We start from the raw sequence: 13,499 nt of genomic DNA, 5'->3' as shown, positions 1-13,499 counted from the left end.
TACCCTCAGAGCTCTCAGGGACTAAACCACCAACCAAAGAGTATACATGGTGGGACTCATGGCTCCAGTAGCATATGTAGCAGAGGATGGCCTGGTTGGTCATCAAGGGCAGGAGAGGCCCTTGGCCCTGTGAAGGTTCTATGCCACAGTGTAGGGGAATGCCAGGGCCAGGATGCGGGAGAGGGTGAGTTGGTGAGCAGGAGGGGGGGTGGGGGGGAAGGGACAGGGTATTTTTTTCCCCAAAGGGGAAACTGGGAGAGGAGATATCATTTGAAATGTAAATAAAGAAAATATCTAATAAAATAAATAGATAAATAAATAAATAAAATCATCTTCAAGGTTCAACTTAACAGTAAATAGTAGTTACTAAAGAGGCTCATAACTATTCAAAGTTCTGAGAAAAATCAACAGTAAATGTCCAGACATAAATGAGTCATCTTTATCAATCCCCCACCAAAGGTTCAGGGAACATTACAGAAGATGGGACAGAAGATAGATAGGTAGGTAGATAGATAGATAGATAGATAGATAGATAGATAGATAGATAGATAGATAGGCAGGCAGGCAGGCAGACAGACAGAAGACAGACAGACAGACAGACAGATATATAAATGAGAGGACTGAGCAAGGTGCTGTAAAATGCTATTCTTGGTACATGGACTGGATGTTGCAGACATGAGATCTCAGCGGTTATGTTTACCTACATAAGATCAAGCCAGTCAAAAATTCTAGCATGAAAGGTGGAAGAGCTTCTGAGAGTCTACTTCTTATGGACAAACTATTGGCAGCCGATGAAGGAAACTCACTTTTCTTTGAGCGTATGCACTAGTACATTGCACATGCGTAGCAGATAACACCTCATCTCTGAAAATATGCGCAGCGCTAACTGAGCTGTATGTATTTTAAAACCAAAAGGACATTAAGTTGGAAAAGGAGAATCTTGAGGGAAATCTGGTGGAAGTTGGAAGTGTAAATATGGAGAATACCGGGTACATATGATCAAGATACAGTCTATACAGGTGTGTATGAAATTTACAAAGAATGAACTATCTTTCAAAGGCTACCTTAAATGAAAATAAAATCATCTCCATAGCCATTGTACCAGATTTTCTTTCCTTTATTTCCTTTCCTTTTCCTGTGAGACAGGTTCTTGCTATGAAGCTCAAACTGGAGTGGAACTCATGCTCCTCCTGTCTCTACTTACACCATCCTGGGATTATAAGTGTATACCAGCACAACTGGCCAAATCACATCTTGATAATTAGAGGCTGATGTAAACATCAGGGCTTACCTACTAATCCCCAATACACGCACACACATTGCTGGAAATGTCCTATTGCTGAAGATGACACCTAAACAACTCATTGACAGAGCATAGTGGGACAGGCGCCTACCTAGGGCCTTCACCAATACTGCCTGGTGTTCACAGCACTATGCACACTACCAGAGAAAGGTAAACACCAACCCATCTATAGTGGTACAATAGTGGCACGAAAATAGTGGGAGGAAGCAACCATCATCTGATTGGAATTAAGGGGCCACTCCATGAGATGGATCCCATGTCCAGCCCTGATCAGGTGCCCAAGATCCTGAGACTAGTTAGGTCAGGGACCTAGAGTAAAACTAAATACTGCTTACTGGTCTGCTAAAGGAATGTGTAGCAATGTAACGACTTTTAACAACATTCTGCTATACTCATAGATCAGTGCCTTACTCAGCCATCATCAAAAGCTTCCTCTTCAGCAGACAGGAACAAACGCAGAGACCCGCAACTGGACAATATGTAGACAGTAAGAAACCTTAGAACAGTCAGCCTTAAGTGGGATGAGTCCATCAAATCCCTCCCCTCTGTGCTAAGAGGACTCTGTAAAAGAGGATATGGAAAGATTTTAAGAGCAAGTGGGGATGGAGGACATCAAGAAGACAAGGCCTCTTAGACACAACAGCACACATATGAACTCACAGAGACTGCGGCAGCATGCACAGACCTACATAGGTCTAAGCCAGATGGGGTCCCAACACAGAGAGGGGAAAATAGACCCAAGCCCTCAACCCCAGCCCAGATGGGGTCCCAACACAGACAGGGGAAATAGATGCAAGCCCTCACCCCCAGCCCAGAAGCGATCTCCAATTGATAACAGCTGGAAAGGAAAATTTAGTTTTCTCTGAGTCTCACTGAGTCTCACGAGAGACTGAGTGTCACTCTGGGTCTCTCTAAACCACACTTAAGGGCAGTTAATAACAAACACAAAATGATTCAATGTTGTTTTTGGAGCATTTTGGTCTCACAATACTTTCTCTGGGATTTTTTTCCCTTGCACATCTTTGGCTTATATATGGTTTCTGATGGGTTTTGCATTTGTGGGTTTTCTATGTGTGTAAACATATGTGCGGGTCAGGTCTGTATGTGTTCCTTTGGCTTTTTTTTTTCCTTTAAGTCTGTTTACTCCTATTCTGGTTGGTTTATTTTTATTTTATTATTTAGATGCCTATTTTTATTCTAATGAGAGAAAGGGTGTGGATTTGAGTGGCTGAGGAACTAGAAAGGATCTGAGAGGAGTCAGGAGAGGGGATAACGTTATCAGAATATATTGTGTGAAACAAAATCTGTTTTCAATTTAAAAAAAATAGACAATTTATATCCCCTCTGCAGGTAGAACAAGGGAAACTTCAATCTTGGAGCTTGTGGGGTATCTGACAGCTTATAGCTTTTTGGTATCTGGAAACAATCTGTCAATCGAAGCTGCTTCCTGCGGTTATAAAAAAGAAAGAAAGAAGGAGTTGTATCGTATTTTATTCAAGGTGCAAGCCTAAAGAGAATGAGAAAGGATACAACAGCCAAAGAACTGAAGAGAATTTAGAAGTTAAAAAGCAGAAATACACAGAAAACTGCCCACCGATAACAAAACTTCTCAAACTATGGTCTTGCCAATCCATTGCATACTCTCAGTGCAATAAAGTGGATAAAACTGGCTCCGGTCACTCCTAATATGCAAAAGTCTAATGATCACTCAGAGACATACAAGTGTGCATAATCTGTTTCTACTGATGCCAAACTTGTAGAAATGAAGAAAGTAAGGCATGCCCTTAAAAGAAACACTGAGGGTTGCCAGGCGGTGGTGGCGCATGCCTTTAATCCCAGCACTTGGGAGGCAGAGACAGGTGGATTTCTGAGTTCGAGGCCAGCCTGGTTTACAGAGTGAGTTCCAGGACAGCCAGGGCTACACAGAGAAACCCTGTCTCGAAAAACCAAAAAAAAAAAAAAAAAAAAAAAAAAAAAAAAAAAAAAAACACTGAGGGTGAACTAAAATGCAAAAATAACCATGATCAACACAAATTTTGGCAGATAGTTGTCCTTCAAAGAAAGTATGAAATCACAAAGGGCTCCGTGTGCTCTATATTGACAAGAACGGCGGCTAGAGTCCTGTCACTTTAAGATTATTTATTCTCCTACATTGTGTACTTCATGCCCCTTTCCTTTCTGTGGTTGGAGTCATTACTTAAAGGCTAAAAGCAAAGGCGACAGCCAGGTGATGATAAATGCAACAAGGCAATGCAAGCCGAAAGCCCGCTGACTGAGGAGCACAGAAAGAGAGGAGGCTAAAGTGCCGGCCGGACTGTATGCACATCCCAGACTCAGGAACTGAACATATCTGGTACAGCAGAAGACATGAGTGAGAGTGAGGTTCAAAATTTATCATGTGACTATCTATAGGAAAAACAATACGACACATCTACCCCAGTAGTTTCATGACTTCTCTGCTTTGCCTATCGGAGGACCAAAGGCTGGATAAAAAAGCTATGGGCCAGAGGGCAAAGGTCATTGGTGATGAGCTCGGGACAGAGCATGAGCATTAACTGAAGGGAAGTCTACGGATCAATCCCGTGCCTCATCTTGACTCCTACATCAGCTTCCCTTACAAGCAAGAAGGTTGGGAGTCCGCTTGGGAAATTTATAGAATGAAAAAAACACTGAGATACGGAGTCAGGGTCTTTAACGAAATAGATGCTCCTGTCAACCACCCTAGACATGCTCTCCTTAAGGACCACAGCTCCTACTCAGTGTTCTAGGCACTGATACTTAGCAATTACTAAAGATCTTCAGAGATTTCAGAAAAATTCTGAGAGGAAATATTAATGCAAAGCAAACACACACACACATGTATACACATGCACATACATGTACATGCATGCACATACATAAGTACATGCACATCCATGCACATACACGTGCACACACACACATTCATATATACACACAGACACACACAGACACATACACACACACCCCTATCCTCAGAGATTGTGACAGTTAATACTGGTTGTCAATTTGATCTAATCTGGGATCAAATCTGGAATGCGTCTCAGAGAGTCTGTGGTGACATTTTCTGGAAGGATTAATTGAAGAAGTTAGGCCTTCCTCCAAAGCGGTGGCACTTAGCAGTGGCAGCCCAAAGGCAAGCACTTCTGAGAGAAAGGCGATGCTGCTTCGGCTGCCGGAAGTGTCTCTGCTGTTCCTGCAATGGCTGACATCTTTTACTAACACTAGAACCTGCCTTCTTCAACAGTGACAACAAAAGCCCACACCGTTCCAGGAGATCTCCAGGCCCTTAGAACCAGACTGGGAAAGCTGAAGGATAGACTGAGGAGTGATTTCTCAGCCTTGCCAGCAAGTATAGATAGCCATTGTTAAACTACCCAGTATGTACCATGTAAGCCAATCTAATGAACTGCCTTTGTAAAACATATTCATTCTATAATGGTCTGTCTAGAGCAGTGGCTATCAACCTTTGGGTCACAACCCTTTGAGGGTCAAATGACACTTTCACAGGAGGCACATGTCAGATGGTCTGCATATCCGATATTTACATTATGACTCATAACAGTAGCAAAATTACAGTTATGAAGTAGTAATAAAGTAATTTTATGTTTGGGGATCACAACAACATGAGGAACCGTGTGAAAGGATTGAAGTCTTAGGAAGGTTGAGAACCAGTGCCCTAGAGAAACCTGAGAAGGAAACTAAGATATTTAAAAACAGGAGAAAGTTGTAACAACTGTAGTCTGCATTTTTAAAGAAAGAGAGAAGAAAAATATTCATATGACACAAAGGGGGGAGAATTTTTGCATAAGGACTTCAGTAAAGGTCTTTTAAAGATAAGTGATTGGTAAAATTAAACTTAAAGAAATAGTTGATGATAAAAATGTAATATAAAAGTTGAAATCTCCCAGATAGCAAAACAAAACATAAAAAACTAAAGACGGTGAGGAAAATAAATTGGGCCACTTGAGGATTTTAAACATCTGGACAAAATCATTTCAGCTACACAAATTATAAAAGGCAGACAAGTTGATATTACCAAATTAAATCATAAAATGAAATTTATTTACTATAAAAGGCAGGTTCTAGGGACCAAAGGAACAGAGCCCTACCAGCATGTACAGGTCATGAATTAGAAGATGCTGGACCAATGAGCTCAAAATTACGTAAAGTGTATTTGCCAGCATGAATTTCTATACTCGGCATGTAAAGCATGAGGGTGCTACTAATGTAAACTGAGTATCTGATGGCTCTAGGGATCCGAAAAATAAATGTGTCTCACTGGACAAGGTCCAAGATTCACAGTAGGGCCATGCTATGCTCTAGCCTTTTCCATCTTCCAAGGCTGCCACCAGTTCTTAGCTGGTGGGATCTTTGAGTCTTTCTGCTACTATTTTTATTCTGTTTCTTCTGAGTTTAAAGAAAGCTCATGACCGATCCAGAATCCATGCAGAGACAAGCTCAGCTCACCTCCTTGTGTTCAGAAGAGCTGAATGCGAGTTACAAGTTCATCTACTAACTTACCATGCAGCAAAAGGTACTCACAAATCCGAAGCACAAGAAAGAGGATGTACCTGGAGACCATTAATCTACCTATCACAGTGTGGGAAATTGCAAAGCTAGTACAGTGTTTTGAAACCTAGAGGTAAATACCAACAGAAATAGCTAAAAGGTTGGGTGCCTTCTACAGCGATCAGTTCAGAAATAGGAAGAACAGATTTCTATAGTTTCCATATGAAGCATAGAATTACCTTGTATTATAAATCATGCACACAAATTGGCTTCATAAAAAAGGCAATAATGGAATTCTGGAATGGTCCCTATCAGAAGCTTACACCAACAGACTTCTGAAGCCATTGTCAAGAGTTGTTGATTTGTAAGACTTATGCTTTTGCTGACTGAAAAAAAAAAATATCCCTTGAGTCTAAGGAGGGGGCACCACAAAAGCTTGGCACTGGTTTATTTTTGCCATAAAACTTATCTGAAAAGAATATGACAGTAAAATAAACAAGCCTTTGCACAAGAGGTTTAGGTCTTTTCTTTCTGTCTAGAAGGGGGGACTGAGCTTACAGGGACCCTGAAACTTAGAACCAGACCACTAAACCTGGTGGGGCAAGAGAGTCCATCAGCAAAAGCCCATCAGCACCGCTCCTCCTCCACAGCAGGGAAATTTGTGTAAGTACACACAAGATGTACAGACCATCCATCACTAGGCTGTGATAGAGCCAAGTTAGCTGCTCTCGAGAATACCCCATCAACGCCTTAGATCTGCCACAAGTGGCATAGTTTACTTTCCCCTTAGTTTTCTGAACTTTACAACCTGTCTCTTGGTGACACCACACAGGGAAGTCATGTGTCCCCTGCACTAGACTGTGCTGAATTACACACATTATGCCAGTGCTTCCTGTGGGAAGCGATTGTAAAGGACCTGTCTCATCCTCATGTGTATTTGGGAACTATGCATCCCTTTGTCATAGCTTTTGCCTCCTACTGTACTATGATCTGGCTCCCTTTCTGTCTACATCCCTCACTGAACTGTGAAATCTTATGCAGCAGATAAAATGCCTGTTGCCTCTGCATCCCCAGCAACCACTCAAGCCCTAGCACAGCGAGTATTTGACAGATGACCCCATGATGAGTGAGTGCTTATGATGGTCCAGTGTAAGACTTCTCCCCAGATGGACATACTATCATTGTCAGAGATTTCATACGTACACACATAGAGTAAATTCCACACAAAGTAAGTCAGCTTGATTATAAGAAAATAAATAAGAAAATATTAATTTAGTCTGAATGTCTGTACCGACATGATCTAAGCATTATTAGAGAAATAGTTTTCAAATCCAATGCCTTCTTATTTACAGATGTGTATCATACTTATTGTTCAAGCAGATTAAGGTTCGAACTTCTTTACCACAAACAATCAATATTACATTGAATTATTTTATCTTTCATAACATTATTTCCTGTTATATACTCATATTTCCTTTTTATATATAGGTAAATTAATTAATTCCAACTGCTTAGGTTGGTGTGTTAATGAGATGATATGTGTCAATGAAATAATGTTAACTGTACTAATCATATAATATATGTAATAGACACAGAAGCATACAGTAAAGCACACCACATGGGCAGCTGCTCCTTAGTTCCTCATTTTTCCATATGCTGAGAATACAGTCTGGGTCTCTCATATTTATAGAGCATCCATAATTGCAGCAATAAATGGTTTATTATATGTATGTTATTATACTAAATAAAAAATATTTTTATAAATCAATTTGCTTTTTATGCATTACCCAAATTCAAGATGACACATTTTAATTTTTTATTGGAAAATATTTTGCCTTTGCCCTTCAGTGCATAAAATAATTTTTTATTACTTTTATTTTTTTATAATTCAGTTGTCCCCCCCCCCAGTCCACCCTTCCAGTTTCTCATCCCATTCTTCCTCCCCTCTGTCTCTAACAGAATGCTTCCCCCTCCAAGCCTCCCCACCCCCCTGGGACCTCAAGTCTCTCCAAGGTTAAGTGAGTCTTCTCTCACTGAGGCCAGACCAGGCAGTCCTCTGTTGTATATGTGTCAGGGACTTCGAACCAGTTCATGTATGCTGCCTGGTTGGTGGCTCGGTGTCTGAGAGATACATTTTATAGTTTCCTTTAAATTTAATAGTGTATTACTTCTTTATAAAGGAAATTTACATTCTAGTTAATACAAGAAAGCTAGGAAACACAAATTAAAACCGCCAGTCCAAAAATCTAAGAAATAAAAAGAACACTTAAAGATAAAACTTTTAAAGCATTATTAAATATTTACATCTAAACCCAGGTTTAGTATTCAAAACCAATGTCTTTTGTCCAAAGGAGTTTGTCCAAAGGAGTTTGCATATCTAGAATATGCATGAAGAAATTGCAAGAGGCATAAAATGAAACCAAATATAGCAAATACAGACTCAAAGCCAAAAGCATTTGTTAAATATTATAGGAACTGACTGTACGACCATCAGCATACACCATGAGGAATTTTATTCAGCAGCTGCAAGTAAGCCCCTTCCAGAGAAATCATGCAGCAATTTGAATCTTAACAATTGCTCCGGTATCTGAAGGGGCGATCCAATGAAATACTATTACAGATAGCTAAAATAATTGACTTTGTAAAGCTTAAATTCTTTCAATCTCGTTAACTTAGACACCTATTTTCAGCGCGACTCCCAGACAAAGAGCAGCTCCTAACGGATATACTGGTGGCTTCCCCTTTTCTCTGTCTCGATGCTGCTGCCTGCAGATTTCCCCCGACCTTACATTTCTCCTCTCATTTTCAGGGCATCCCTTCATGATTCCCGCAGGGTTAGTTCCAGGCCAGGATCTGTGCTAAGCCCTTTGCACACATCATCTCAGACTATATTCGCATCTCTTGTGGGACACAGGTAAACGTCGGGGCATGTGACAATAAGGATCAGTAACCTGCCTTACATCGATGCACTCACCACCTTAGGTAGAGGACAAGCTTATCGGCCAAACTCAACCTTAACAGACTCACGTCGTGGTCTTTTGCATCTTTCTTGTCTTACGAAGAACAGTTCTTTGGGAAGCCCCAACTATAGAAGTAGGTAAATATACGTCAAACCTACGTGGTAGAAATAAGATGCAGTGCTCACGGTCTGAAACTACTCCTATACGCTGCACTTCTCCACTGTTCTCGATCCTTCATCCAACATGTGCCCACTTAGCCCAGTTAGAAAGCCATGACTTCCCCAGTCTGGTACGAGAGACTGACTTAAGTCCAATGTGATGTCCTGTTTAACCAGCAAATGTGGACAGAATTTAGACACCTGACACTTGACAGTTGCTACCGAACCCAAAACTCTTCTCATCACTGGGGAGACACCTGAAACCTCCCCTGAAAGCAAAACTGAGAAGAGGAGAGGAGGAGAAAACAGAACATTACGGTCAGAGGCTCAGTCTCCCTGACTTCCGGACAGACTAATGGTCCAGCACCTGCGAGCTCGAAAGCCATTTCCACAATGTGCCCTAGGCCGGCCTTTTCTGCTCTCTTCTTTTCAATTCTTATTTCTTCACTTTTGAATTCTGACTTCACTTTATAGACCGCCTTACCTAAATCTCTACGTCCACTGCTGTATTCCAGAGATCCAAAAGAATAAGCACATCCAGTTCCATGGTTGGACGCTACGGGAGTAACAGCAATAGTAGTTCTTATGGATCCCTTCCGGTCCTAACAGGTTTCCCACCTCCCACCTGCTCAGCCTCCTCTCTAAGGATACCATGACCGTCCAAGTGAAAAACTGCAAGTAGATTATAAATGTAGAAACTTTCACCAACAGCTATTGTAGTCGTTCAAAATTTTCCTAAAATAAATTTAACATTACTGCATTATGCTATTTCTCAACTATAACATGGTAAATATGCAAACTAATGCAACGAAACTATGGTTTTCCACTATCACCATTTCACAGAACAGTAGTGAAGACGACAGAGAGAAAAATCGAAAACACACGGAAGAGTGAGGCGCCAGAACCCCACACCAGCCACGTGATCGCCCAGAGGACAATCTGAATTGGAATCTGTTGTCAAGATGGAAGTCACAAATGTGAATGTTCAAGCCCTAGAGCAAGCAGAAGTCAAAGATTAGAAATCACAGTGTTCAGGAAGCTACAGACAGAGAGCTCAATTACTTGAGCCTTTAAGTGAGTGTGTAGAGCTCTTTAAGTACCTTGCGCTTGAATGAGATTTCTGTCTCCATCAATACCTCTAAACATAAAACTTGAGCTTTAAAATTTCAACATTTGGCCTCAGACTTTAAAAAAAATTAAACCTTTAGAAAATTATATGTGCCATCAAATTAATTCATCTCAATTTGGTGATGCATTTTCACTTTCATGTCAATTTTATATGTAAGAGATCAGGTCATAAAATTATTCTCAAAGTTGAGAGTCTACAAAAGTGAATCGCTCTGCAAAGGGTGAGAATATTAATAGAATAGAATTAATATAGAGAATCATTTTCCCCCTTTGTGTACACATTGATTTTATTGTAACAAGGCAACTTTCACACTTCAACATTCAAAATGAGCACCTTTTCCCTTCCAGTGAAAACCAAACCAACAAATTTTTAAACAAACAAAAAAAAATTAAAGATAAGACTACAACAGAGAATGCTAGCTCCAAATAAATCTTCATAGGTTCTGCTGGTTTTCCCACTGAGTGGCAGAGCTCAAGTCATCATTAGAAGAGAATGTTATTTTAAAAGCGTCACCTTAAACTGCAAAGATGTCTGTTAAACACCACAATTAAACACGACAAAGGAGAAGCCATGCTGTCAGATGCCCACTTAACCCCCAGACACCTCAGACCTACCCTTGCTGACTGTCTACACCCTCTTAACTTTTTTCTTTTTATTAAATAAGAGAAAATAGACAGATACACGTTGAAAAATGGTAACCGTCTGTATTCACACAGAGACACAATGTAATCTCCGAGCCCAATACAGAGAAAGGAAAAAGGCTAGAATTCTATACACACAGGGGCCTAGCACCCTCCAGCCTTCAGCAGAGCCAAGGGGACTGGGGGGCATTTTTTTCCCACAGAGCATGGTAGAGATGTTGAATCCACAGTTTTTGAGACAAGAAAGGATAAAATGAATTTAGAAAAGAAAAGTGGAGAATCTTTTCCAGTTGTGTTTTGCCCGATGTATTTTCCCCCAAATTCATTGAGAATCATGAAGTTAAGAGACCTCAAAAACAGGGAGATTGACCACAAGAGGGACAGGTCAGGGAGAAAATGACTGCAACTTGCTCCTAGGGACTCCTCATCTTCATCCTCATCTTCTGCCTATCCTTCTTCACCACCCATATCAGGAACCAAATAGTTCCTGCAAGAGATTTGGCCAAATTCCATCTTCGATGGCCTCCACTAACTCGTCTGCCCCTGCATCAGCATGGTCAGTAAACCAGGGGAAGGAGCTCTCTGGCTCTTCATGCTGCCTCTTCCTGCTGGCCTTCTTCTGCATCTCACTTGATCGTTTTATCAAATCCTATCCACATTTCCATTTGATTGGGTGGACTTTGAAGATAGGCCACCACTCTCCTTCAGATAAAATTCTTTGGAGAGAACTTTATTTCAAAAATAGGATTTCCATCAAAATCAAAATCTATTCTGTAACCCAATTAAGTGTCTTCAAATTCTGTCACTTCAACTTTGGTCAAATAATGCAGAGCCTCCTCATCCTCCCCAGGTGGTGCAGACACTGTGGATGGTTGACAACTGTTGTTACCCAAAAATAGTTGGGATTTGGCAATCGATTCTGACCTCTTCTGGAAAAAAAAAAAATGATTGGTGCAGTTTGTTGTATTTTTGTTCTACTTTCAAAATTCCCTCACTGGCTTATTCAGTAGGTCTGTCTATTGCATTTTGTATTTCATCAACATGTTCAGTTGCTTCTTTCTGTTGACGTTTCTCCCTTCGGCAAGCCCGGGGAGGCCTACCTGTCCTCTGGCTTCAAAGCAGCAGCCAGTCTGGATTTCTTGAGCTGAGGCAGGATCACAGAGGACTCTTCGGGGCAATGGCTCGAGGGAGTGGCTCGAAAGCAGAAGCCGCCCGGATGTTCACAGAAGGAAGAAACTCACGGGACAAGAGAATGGGTCTTAGTTCCTTGTCTTAAAGTTAGGGTTTCCACTGCTGCGACAAAATGCCGTGACCCAAAGGCACTCGGAGAGGAAAGGTTCGGTTTAGCCCTACAGTTTTGAGTCCATCATCCATGGAAGTCAGGGCAGAAACCAGAAGGCAGAAGCTGAAGCAGACGCCACGGAAGAATGTTTGCTGCTTATTGGCTTTCTCCACGATTTTCTCAGCCTGGTTTACTTTCTTATCCATCTAGGCCACCAGGAGTGGCCCTGTCGCCAATGAGCTGGACACTTCCACATTAATTATTAATCAAGAAAATGACCAACAAGCGTGAGTACAGGTCAGCCTGGCAGAAGCATGATATCAATCCAAGTTCCCTCTTTCTGAATGACTCTAGCTTGTGATAAATTAACAAAAGTATCCAGGACACACCTCATAAGTGTCAGTTTCAGATATAGAAAATTTCAAAGCCTGCTATGATCTACAGGTAACTTTCTTTTCAAGGGAAAGTTTAATATTATTTATCATTTAATTCAATATGGCTTGTTAATATCCAATTAACATTTTCTTCTTCTCACTTGCTTATAACTGAACATTAACATATTCTACTAAAATAATAACACATATACTTAAACACTAAAAGTCTGAAATTAAGAACAAAACCATTTTAAAAGCACCACAGTCCTATTTTCCCTAGATATGGCCACCCCAAAGTCTAGTGATCTTGAGCTAACCCTTGTCTGTCTCTTTTCTGGGAACAAACTCAAGTAAAGTACATATCCACATAGCCTCTGGTATCCATTAAGACTTGAACATAACTAGCTAAGTTTTGGCTTCTCTTTTCAGTTTAAATTAATCCTCTGCCACAGGCCGGCCGATCTGGGCCTCCCTCAACCCACTGGAGAAACAGGGTCCTAGTCAGGTCAACTAGGCGTAGGCGAAGAAATGATGGCAGAGACGACACATGAAGTACAGGATCTGAATGTATTTCTTAAAAATGGCATCAGACTTTTAGTCATTGCAAAAGAGAGATGGTAAATCTGGCAGCTCAGCAGTTAAGGTACATCTGAGGCTACCTAAAACATGCTGAGTCTAAAGCAGCAGCTATCTCCTCTAGAACTGGTGCTGCATCCTCCGGACCCAAGCGCTCTGGGCCCGGGGACTGCGGATTGCATAAATCTGAGTCCTAGCCCATCTAGTGTGAGTCTTTCTGTGAGTCCATAGTGCTAGTCCTGCATGTGAGTCCAAGTCCTAGTCTTTATACAAAGTGACAAGCAGGCTTAAGTAGCATACAGCAAGAAGGGCAGATGACAAGAGTCATGAAGGCAGGTGACAGTGACATTAAGGTCAGTGATCTGACCAAGATCACGTATCCAGTTGTGAAGCAGGTGGAAGAGCAATGGTGTCCTCCCCGCTGGGGCTAATTTGGTATTCCTATCCTAATTCTCCGGGTTTGCTGGAGGCAATGACTAGGGTTCTGACCTAACACTTCTAGCTAATGTCCTTGAGTGGAAGCCCTTCATTACTCTCTAGTATGCA

At 41.2% G+C, this 13,499-nt stretch overlaps 1 pseudogene; it reads right to left on the bottom strand.

Annotated features, from left to right (window-relative positions):
• Positions 1 to 8,993: 8,993 nt before the first annotated feature.
• On the bottom strand, positions 8,994 to 12,209 carry LOC116089490 (annotated as a pseudogene).
• Positions 12,210 to 13,499: the final 1,290 nt, after the last annotated feature.

Source organism: Mastomys coucha, unplaced genomic scaffold, assembly GCF_008632895.1.
Source record: "Mastomys coucha isolate ucsf_1 unplaced genomic scaffold, UCSF_Mcou_1 pScaffold14, whole genome shotgun sequence".
NCBI lineage: Eukaryota > Metazoa > Chordata > Mammalia > Rodentia > Muridae > Mastomys > Mastomys coucha.
Note: the sequence above shows the minus strand (reverse complement) of the source record. Positions and strands in the feature narration are given on the sequence as shown.